Below are 12,040 nucleotides of genomic sequence, written 5' to 3' on the forward strand. Positions count from 1 at the left end.
TTTTGGTGGAGTCTATATTATTTTCTATGTATACTATCATGTCATCTGCAAACAGTGACAGTTTTGTTTCCTCCTTTCTGATTTGGATGCCTTTTATTTCTTTTTCTTGTCTGATTGCTGTGGCTTAAATATAAAACGTGACACCATTAAAGTCCTAGAGGACAACGTAGGTAGGAAAATCTCAGATATTTCACACAGAAACTTTTTTACTGACTTGTCCCCTAGAGCAAGGGACATAAAGGAAAGAATAAACAAATGGAACCTCATCAAAATTAAAAGCTTCTGCACAGCTAAAGAAAACAGTATCAAAATTAAAAGAGAACCAACTGTATGGGAAAACATATTTGCCAATGATACCTCAGACAAGGGTTTAATCTCCAAAATATAGAGAGAACTTACATGACTTCACTCTAAGAAGACAAGGAATCCAATTAAAAAGTGGGCAAAGGACTTGAACAGACACTTCTCCAAGGAGGACATACAGAAAATCCAAAGACACATGAAACGATGTTCAATATCGCTAGCTATCAGAGAGATGCAAATTTTTTGCATTAAAACCACAATGAGATACCACTTCACACCAGTCAGAATGGCCATCATAAACAAAGCAACAAACAACAAGTGTTGGAGAGGTTGTGGAGAAAAGGGGACCCTAGTGCACTGTTGGTGGGACTGCAGACTGGTACAACCACTATGGAAAGCAGTATGGAACTTCCTCAGAAAACTAAAAATGGATCTGCCTTTTGACCCTGAGATTCCACTGCTGGGACTCTATCCCAAGAACACTAAAACACCAATCCAAAAGAACCTGTGCATCCCAATGTTCATAGCAGCACAATTTACAATAGCTAGATGCTGGAAGCAACCAGGATGCCCATCAGTAAATGAATGGATCAAAAAACTATGGTACATTTACACAATGGAATTCTATGCAGCAGAAAGAAAGAAGGAGCTCCTACGCTTTGCAACAGCGTGGATGGAGCTGGAAAACATTATGCTAAGCAAAACAAGCCAGGCAGTGAAAGACAAATACCATATGATCTCATCTTTAACAGGAACCTAAACAACAAAACAAAGAAACAAGCAAAATATAACCAAAGACACTAAAATAGAGGACAGGCTGACAGTGCCCACAGGAGAGAGTAGAGGGAATTTCAGGGGACAGTGGGAAGGGTTCACAGGAACAAACTTAAAGGACACATGGTCAAAAACTAAGGGGAGGGGGGTAATGGGAGGGAAGTGGAGAGGGGTGGGAGGGGAGGCTGGATTGGGAGTAAAAAGGAGAAAACAGTATTTGAACAATGATTAAAATAAAAAAAAAAAACATGTTGCACAGAGTTCAAAAAAAAAAAAAAGAAAAAGAAAAAAGGACAGAGGACCCAAATCAATAAAATCAGAAATGAAAGAGAACTAACAACTGACACCAAAGAAGTACAAAGATTTGTAAGGAAATGTCATCAACAACTATATGTGAACAAATTGGACAACTTGGACAAAATGATAAATTCCTGGAAATGCCCAATGTTCCAAAACTAAATTAGGAAGAATCAGATAATCTGATTAGACCAATTACACCTAGTGAAATAGAAGCAGTAATCGAAAAATTCCCAACAAACAAAAGCCGTGAACTGGATGGCTTCACGGATAAATTTTACTAAACATTCTGAGAACTAACACCTCTCCTCCTCAAATTATTTCAAAAATTTCAAGAGGAAGAAATGCTCCCAAACTCATTTTACAAGACCAGCATTATCCTAATACACAAACCAGATAAAGACACCACAAAAAAATGGAAATTATAAGCCAATATCCCTGATGCACATAGAGGCTAAAATTCTCAACAAAATATTAGCAAACCAAATACAGCAATGAGTCAAAAAGATCATACACCATGCTTAAGTGAAATTAATTTAGGGATGTGAGGCTGGTACAACATTTGAAAATCAATAAATGTCATTTACCACATAACTAAGTGAAGGATAAAACTACATGATCATATCAATAGATACAGAAAAGTATTTGAAAAATCCAGCACCCATTTATGATAAAAACTCTCAACAAAGTAAGACTAGAGGGAACATACTTAAACATAATAAAGGCCATATATGACAAACCCACAGCCAGAATCACACTCAATGGGCAAAAACTATAAGAGTTCCGCATAAGATTGGGAACTATAACAGAAATGTCTGCTTTCACCTCTCTTATTCGACATAGCACTGGAAGTCCTAGTCACAGCTATCAGACAAGAAGAAGAAATAAAAAGCATCCAAATTGGAAAGGAAGAAGTAAAACTCTTTATTTGCAGATGACATGATACTGTAAACAGAGAACCCCAAAGAATCTTCCAAGAAGCTACTAGATCTGATAAATAAATTCAACAAAATAGCAGGATACAAAATTAATATCCAGAAATTAGTTGCATTTTTATATGACCATAACAAACTAACAGGAAGGGGAATTAAGAAAACAATCCCATTCACGATTACTACAAAAAGAATAAAATACCTAGAAATAAACCTAACAAAGGATGTAAAAGACCCATACTTAGAAATTTATAAGACACTCAAGAAAAAAATTAAAGAAGATACAAATAAGTGGAAGCACCTACCATGTTCATGGGTCAGAAGAATTAACATCGTTAAAATGCCCATACTACCCAAAGCAATCTGTAGATTCAGTACAATTCCTATCAAGATTCCAATGACATATTCCACAGAACTAAAACAAATATTTCAAAAATTTATATGGAACCACAAAAGGCCCTGCATAGCAATAGCAATCCTAAGAAAGAAGAACAAAGTTGGAGGAATCACACTTCCTAAGAACAAACTATACTATAAGGATATAGTAATCAAAACAGCATGGTACTGGCATAAAAATAGATACAGAGATCAATGGAACAGAATCCCTGGGAAAAGAATCCAGAAATAATCCCACAACTTTATAGTCAGTTACTATCTGACAGAGGAAGTAAGCACATACAATAGGCTAAAAGTTATTATTCAATAAATAATGCTGGGAAAATTGGACACATCTGGGCAGAAAAATGAAACTGTGACTTCCTTATACCACACTAAAGGATAAATTCAAAATGCATTAAAGACTTAAATGTTAGACCTGAAACCATAAAATCCTAGAAGAAAAGATTGCTTCTAGCAGTATTTTATCAGATATATCTTCCCAGTCAAGGGAAACAAAAGAAAAGATAAACAAATGGGGGTACATCTAACTTAAAATTTGTTGCACAGAAAAGAAAAACATCAACAAAATTAAAAGACAACCACAGAATGGGAGAACATATTCCCGGATACATCTGATAAGGGCTTAATATGAAGTTTATAAAGTAGCTACAAAACTCAACACCAAAAAGACAAACAATCCAATTTAAAAATGGCCAAAGGACCTGAATAGACACTTCTTCTAAGAGGACATACAAATGGCCAATAGATATATCAAAAAATGCTAATGTCACTAATCATCAGAGAAATGCAAATTAAAAGCACAATGAGATATCATCTGACATCTGTCAGAATGGCTACATAACAATTAACAAACAACAAGTGCTGGCAAGGGTGTGAACAAAGAGGAACCCTAGTGCACTGTTGGTGGGAATAGAGATTGGTACAGCCACTGTGGAAAGCAGTATATAGAGATACCTCAAAAAATTAAAAATGATTGGCCTTTTGATCCAGTGATCCCACTTCTGAGAATATATCCGAAGGAACACAAAACACTAATTCAAAACAACATAAGCACCCCTATGTCCATTGTAGTGTTGTTTATAATCTCCAAGACATAGAAGCAGCCCAAGCATGCATAAGTAGATGACTGGATAAAACAACTATGGGACATTTACACCATGGAGTAGTACTTGGCTATAAAAAAGTAGAAAGTTTTACCCTTTGCAACAATATGGATGGACCTGGAGAATATTATGCTAAGTAAGATAAGCCAGTCAGAAAAATACAAATACCATATGATTTCACTCATATGTAGAATGTAATGAGTTAACTGAACTAACAAGCAAAATAGAGACAGACTCATAGGTAGAGAGCAGGATGACAGCTAAAGGGCAGAGGTTAGTGGGGAGGGATTGAGCAAAAAGGAAAAAGGACTCACAGACATGGACAACAGTGCAGTGATTGTGGGGGGAGGGGAATATGTATAAGGGACTAAATGGTAATGGAATATACAATAGCAATATTTTAAAAAGAATGTTAATAACCTGGACTACATTGTTGATAGTCTGGAGGTCAATGAAGATACTGAAGGAGTTTTGAGTGGCTTGTGAAAAGATCTGATTTACATTTCGGAAGATCCTATGACTGCAGAGATGACCATGAATCAGAGGAAGAGAGAAAAGCATTTTTAGAAATAGACGTTCTTTTTGGCCCACTCTTTCTAAGGGACAGTATTTAAATTCATGATATGTGCAACTGCAGTTTTTATCTTTTTTCCCAAATTTACCTCTTCCTCAACCTCTCTTTCTGTTATTGGAACTACAACTATCTTTTCCTCTCCCTTTACTGTATAGCTGTTTACCTTAAGCCCTTACATTCAAATATTGCCAAATCCTGTTGAGTCTTTTCTCAGTATATTTCCCACAACCATCTCCTCCTTCAGGTTCTCAATGACACGTTTCTAATCCCTGTCTTCCTTTTACCTCTCACAGACTACAACAAGGACTTTATAATAAGACAAAGAATCTCCACTGTATAATCCATTTTAAGCATACTTCTAAAATAAAACATATTTACTAATAAATTATTTTTCTTAAAGCATGCATGTGATCATGTAAATTCCTCGCTCAAAGCCATTAATAGTTCCTCACTGTCTACTGAGTAATCGGACCCCAATGTACTCCATTGTCATTGCTCAACACTCCTCTACATGACTAATGTCCCTCCCAAACAGGATTACAACAGTTCATTATGAGATTACACCCTACTCTTTCCAGTCTTCATACGTTTGGCCACATTGTTCGCTCAACCTGAAACCTCTGCCCTGACTCATCCTGCTTGCTACCTAGTTTTCCAGAACTGCACAGCTTCATGCTACCTTCTCTACGAAGCCTTCCCTGGTGTCCTACGGGCAACTTTAGAGTCAATTTTTAAAAATATCTCACTTATGGCGCTGATTCCCAAATGCCAGTCCACAAATACATTATTGGTGACAACTCCTGTCCAAGATGAAATGAGATACAATGTGGCAAAATTTTGTAAAGATAAATTTATTTTGTTTAAACTGTGGACCTTTAGTCTGATATTATGTCCATCCTAACATGCAGTATTAAAATATCTTGGCTCTTTAACAACTGGGTTTTTTTTAGTCCTTCTTGATGAAAACAAAGAAGAAGTTAGTAACATTACGTTTGCCATCTCAATTTTTAAGGGAAATTTCATTGGTGCATAAATATAAAAGTCTGCATATCACATTTGACCTAGTGTGGTCAAGCTTTTTTCCCTTCACATCTCTTTTCCCTGTGGACATGAGTCAGTGATTATTATTGCACGAGATGTGGCAGACACTGCAAGGAGTCACCCAGATCCTCCTTCCAGAAGGACTTGTTATCCCAGCTGCTGGGAGGGATGTTGACAGCTCGCAGCTGCCAGCCCCTTCAAGACTGCTCTGACGATAGAGCACCCCCTCACCTAAGGTTATGGCCCTTTACCGATGGCTCACATCCAGTGACTAATTGATGTCATCTTGGGAATATTCTGAAGGGCAGTTTTGACTCCAGAGGTTTTCCTGGGATGACCCTAAACTGTTGTTGGGTCTGTGTCACAATTCTGCCTACTCCTGCTTCCTTCCCCCTCTTCAATAGGTGTGAATTCCACAAACACTCCTATAACCTAAACATTAAAACTCCATCTCAGCATTGTTTCCCTGGGGAAATTAACCTGCTTCCTTAACTCCTTGAAATCCAAAACTGTGATACTAATCTCTGTGTCCTCCTGAGAGCTTTACACTGTATCTTGGATATAACAGAAGCAATAAGAGAGGTTAATTAAGGTAGACACTTTTGATTGAACCCATAATTCTCCATCAGAAAAAAAGAGAGAAAGATAACAGACACAGGTGATGAACTAATCATTTATGTTTCTTTACTGTTCCTATATCACAAAATATTTTCCTTCAGTATTGATAAATTCTTATATTACATTTGTAAACCGACATGAGAAATATCATTTAAAGGGTTAAAATTATATGACATCCAGGTAGAAAGTTTCATGGGTCTCTAAAAAGAAATAAACTTTAGCACACATAAATTACTGAGAGAATGAGGAAACTCACAGAAAAAAAGGCAACAGGGAACTAATGGACAATCTCATCAGCAATGAATTTCCTCAGAATAAATCAGCTCCTGTGTCACTTACGGGGTAACTCCTCTTGAAACTCAATTTCAGGGAGGAATTGTTTGATGGCCTGGTTTAGGTCAGATGCTAACCTGTTCAAAGATGGCAGGACACCTAGACTGACATCCTACCAAGACTACGTACAACAGGGAAAGATGTAGCTCCTCAAATGACAGCTGAGGTGCTATTACTAGCATAAGGGTGGTATACACTGGCGAACGTTCCTGACTTACACAAGTCTGTCAGATGACACAAGTAAAATCCATCCTGAGAAACCAAAAGTCTCAGGATGAATCTAAGAAATACTGTAGCAGCCAGTGCTCAATAAATGCAGACAAAATGTATCACAGTTTTGTATATGCAGGCATGCTAAATAAGTGGGAATGTATTAATAAGAGAGGTTTTTACCTTAAGTAAACTAAAAAATTAGAAAATGGAGATACTTAATGACATCACTATTAACAAAATAGAGAACCCACTGAATGGTTGAACATATTCACCAATACATCTGATAAGGGGTTAGTATCCAAAATTTATAAAGAACTTATAAAACTCAACACCAAAAACAACAAACAATCCAATTAAAAATGGGCAAAAGTCCTGGATAGATAGATACTTCTCCAGAAAGGACACAGGAATGGCAAATAGACCTATGAAAAGATGCTCAACATCAATAGTCATCAGAGAAATGCAAATTAAAACCACAATGAGATATCATCTCATTACCTGTCAGAATGTCTATCATCAATAAACCAACAAACAACAAGTGCTAGCAAGGATGTTGGGAATGCAAATTGGTGGAAAGTAGTATGAAGATAACTCAAAAAATTAAAAATAGATCTGCCTTATGACCCAGCAATACCACTTCTGGGAATTTATCTGAAAAAACCTGAAACAGTGATTCTAAAGTTTACATGCACTCCTATGTTGATTGCAGTGTTATTTACAATCATCAAGATACGGAAATAGACCAAGTGGCCATTGGTAGAGGAGTGGATAAAACAACTGTAGGACATTTACACAATGGAATACTACTTGGCCATAAGAAGAAGAAAGTTTTGCCTTTCAGAATAGCATGGATGGACCTGGAGAACATTATGCTAAGTGAAATAAGCCAGTCAGAGAAAGACAAATACCATATGACCTCACTCATACGTGGAATCCAGTGAGCAAACTGACCTAACCAGCAAAATAGAGACAGGCTCAGAGACACAGGCTTACACTTCTGGGAGGGGGATAAGTAGGGAGGGATTGAACAAAAAGAAAAAAGGACTCATTGACATGGACAGCATTTAAATTTAAAAAATTTTAAAGTCCATGAAAACAAAATGAGGGAAGATTCCTTGAATTATTGAGATCATTATTCAATTTTTCTTTTGATAATAGAAATTTGATTTTAAAATGTTATTTTTATTATAGCAATGTAACATTTACAACACTTATGATTCTAGATGTATTAAGTGGCTAATATGTGATTACTTACATCTTATTTCTGTAAATTGCACCTTAATTGTACATGCTTTGCTCTTTTTCTATTGAATTTATTTAAATTTCTTTGTGTAAGAGTTGCCAGGTAATATACATAATGCCCAGTTAAATCTATATTTCATATAAATAACAAGTACGTTTTTAGTATAATCAGCTCCAAATATTGCATGTAATGTACTACTACTCATTGTTTATCTGAAATTCAAATTTCACTGGGTGTCTTGCTTTTTTTCCCTTTAAATCTGGCAACCCTACTTTTTGGTGTACAACACATGTTTTGTCATATCTGGCACCCATTTTCCCTACCACTTGTGTCTCAGTCAGTTCAAGCTGCTATAACAAAGTAACATAGACTGGGTGGTTCATAAGTGATAGAAATTTATTGCTGCCACTCTGGAGACTAAAGTTGAAAATGGATTAGCTCCCTGGAGTCCATTTTATAAGGGCACTAGTCTCATTTGTAAGGGTTCCACTCTCATGAGCTAATGACCTCCTAAAGGCCCCACCTCTTAATACCATCACATTGATGGTTGGGATTTTAACTTAGAACTTGAGGCGGAGGACACACACATTGAGTCCATGGCAGCTGGTAACCTCATTGTTTTCCCTTTAGAAGTAATCTACCTACAGCATACATGATGTGGGTGGAACTGACCCAGCTCTCCCAGATGCGTGATTCAAACTTTACTAATGAGAACTCTGCAAATTCCACGCCATGGTGATTAGTTAAGTAATAAATGCTGGTCAAGGCAGTGACAGCCAGACCTAAAATGTTTGCTGTAGTTGTGGGAAAAGAGAGGTTGGTTTGATTTTTGCTTAAATTATTGAAAAGCTGATAGATGATAAGTCCTGGGACTGCCAGGGGCCAGTTACATGGAAAGAGCCTATCCAGGAATCATAGCTACATAGAACAAGGGGAAAGGTGAAGAATGAAAGGCTGAGACCTACTGACATTACTGACCCTGAATCTAGCTAAGCCTTAAAAGATCTATCTTGGACTTTCAGTTATGAGAACCAAAAGACTCAATTAATTATTATTATTATTTACATAAGTACATGACATTTGATATCTATCACATTCAGTTGAGATCCTTTTAGCAAAGATATTTAAAGGCAACAAAAGGCATATACAATGAAGTTATTACATAGAAAATCTAAACCAAATATAGGGGAGCAATATAAGCCAATCCTAAAGGTTAACATAGTACAATGTTTTTCAGTGTATGATATATGCACACCACTGGTAGTATGTGAGATTGTTTAATATTTACTTTGGTGTGAATTAAATATATAGCTAGCACATAACAAAACCAACTATAAAAAAATAAATTTGTTAGGCACTGGCCAAGTAGCTCAGTTGGTTCTAGCATCATCCTTACACCAAAAGGTTGTGGGTTTGATTCCTTCTCAAGGCACATACATAGGTTGTGGGTTCAATACCCAGTTGCAGTGCATATGGGAGGCAACTAAATGATGTTTCTCTCTCTCTCTCTCCCGTCCTCTCTCTCTAAAATCAATGAACATATCTTCAAGTAAATATTAGATAATGAATGAATGAATGAATTTGTTAAGGTAAAATTAATGATTTATTTAAAATTAGAATATAAATTATTCTTCAGGAAGTATGAGGAAATGACAAACATCATGAAGTTATCATGCAAGTGTCTGAAATTTTGAAAGTATTGACAATAGTCAACGTGATTGATCATTACATTTTCCTCTGAGTATACTGGCAGCCTGAGCTGGAGCAGGTGAACCAGGTGGCGGTATGGGAAGAGAAATACCTTATTTTTATTTTATTTTTTATTGTTGTTCAATTACAGTTGTCACCATTTTTCCCCATTACTCTCCTCCACCCTACCCCCCAACCTTCACATTCAATCTCCCCATTGTCTTTGTCCATAGGTCCCTTATACATGTTCCTTAATGACCCTTCCCCTTTTTCCCCTATTTACCCCCTCCTCCAGCCCCCTCTGGTCATGGTCAGTTTGTTCTTTATTTCCATGTCTCTGGTTCTATTTTGCTTGCTTGTTTGTTTTGTTGATTAGGTTCTACTTATAGGTGAGATCATATGGTATTTCTCTTTCACCACCTGGCTTACTTCTCTTAGTATAATACTCTCCAGTTCCATCCATGCTGTTGCAAAGGGTACTATTCATAGCAACACAATTTACAATAGCCAAGTGCTGGAAACAGCCTAAGTGCCCATCAGTAAATGACTGGATCAAAAACTGTGGTATATTTACACAATGGAATACTATGCAGCAGACAGAAAGAGAAACATATTATTTTACAACTATCATGAGAAAAGAGAAATCATGTCATTATGTCAACGTGTCAGGAGAGACTATTTTCTGCAACTAGATTCCAAAAGAAATTTCTCATTTAGCACATTTTATAGAGAAACTATTAACTTATATTATTTAATAAAAATGTCCTGAACAAAAGTTTTATAATCAACATAAAAGTGAACTTGTAATATATTTTCTTACTCTTCTATTAAAGTTAAGAATTTTTAAACTATAACAATGCATTTGATTCTACCACAGGCTTACATTAAGAAGTACAACCAGGCAGCCTTCCAGGAATCTAATTTAATGAAAAAATAAAAGATAGGTTAGTTAGAGGTTTCAATGGAGAGCATTTCCATTGAAAACTTTTCTAAATCTCACATCTCTTACTGGGTTTTAAGAGTAGTGAATAGCAAAAATTATGGTTTATGCTGTCAGAGGTGGTTTTGCAGTACTGGTGTTCTACATTTCTAATTGAGGGCAGACTCACATGCTTTGAAAAATCAAGGGAACCAAAGGCAATTATTACTGATGACAAAAAAAAAGGATTTTTGTTATTCAATGAGTTCTATAGCTACTACAATTAGGAACCTTCTTATGATAGGTAAGATATGAACATAATGTCCTCCAGAACAGAATATAACTTATTAAAGATCCAAATTTAGTAGGCTTTTTCAATTAGGAACCACAGGAATAAAAGTTGGAGAGTGAAAAATAAGAATCTATTTGTTGAAGAAAGAATAAGTAGTATAATGGAACAATAGCAACAAGCAAATGAGAGAAACACAAGGAGCTGGCCTTGGAAAGCAAATCTTTGGAAGGAAATTCAAATAGTTTAAGAAAGGGTGAAATTATATTTAAAAAAACTGACTTAACAGGAGAGAGTGATACCATGTCCAGAAAATAAACCTCCTTGGGACAATGTTTTGCTCTGCTAAGGAAGAAGGATGAATATGTTGTTTGCTATTTTTAGGTATGAAATCTTTTCAGTCATAGTCTTGGTTTAACTGAACATGAAAACTAAGATAAAAACTTGAACTGTTTTGGTAGTGAATGAGTTGAAGAAATGCTGACCAGAGCAAGATGAACTGCAAAAACAATTGTCCCTTTAATCCTTAGTTTCTAATCATTTAAACATTTAAAAGTTATCTTTTCTTTTACTTATATAAATATTTCCCATCTAATGGATGAATTTTGAAAAGACAAACCATTTCATTAGCAGATATCACTTCTCAAAAAAATTGGAGGAGAAAGGGAATGAAGAGCAAAATAGTAGAGTAAGAGACCAGAAGTCCCTTTCTCACCACGTTTCCCACAGAATGAGTGGATACCCAGTATCCTTGACATGCAAAAATTCCTAACATATTGTGTCCCTGACAATTGTATCTTGTCAATTTCTCACTTTACCTATACTGACATGGTCCCTCTTCCCTATCCCTGTCCCAAATTTCTAGACGACAAGATTGTTCTCTACAGGCAATATCACCTCTTGGTTATCATTTTTCTTCACCCCAGAGTGATAATTTATTTTTTTATTTATCATTTGTAGCTTTGTTAAGTCAAAGAAATAAAATGCAAGAAATTCCAGAAAAATATTTTTTTCTTCAGAAATTAACAATTTTTTAATTAAGGTATACTTTGAAGGATGAATAAAATGTTAAAATATTTTGCTTCTAAGTATTTCATATTGCATTTTGCAGTAGAATAGGTTGGGGCAAAGCAGGTTTACAGTTGTTCATATGGCCTGATTTGGGGCACAGGCAGGAGAGATGAAAAAGAGGTGATGGATAGAGAATTAATAGGAGGTAAAACTGACCAGATACAGTGACTGGGCATGAGAGGACAGGGCAGTGTGAGTGACAGAACAGGACAGTTTTGGGTTTTCTGATCAAAAAAGAGTAG

This window comes from Phyllostomus hastatus, unplaced genomic scaffold (genome assembly GCF_019186645.2).
Source record: "Phyllostomus hastatus isolate PE091 unplaced genomic scaffold, TTU_PhHast_1.1 phas_contig_118, whole genome shotgun sequence".
Classification (NCBI taxonomy): Eukaryota; Metazoa; Chordata; class Mammalia; order Chiroptera; family Phyllostomidae; genus Phyllostomus; species Phyllostomus hastatus.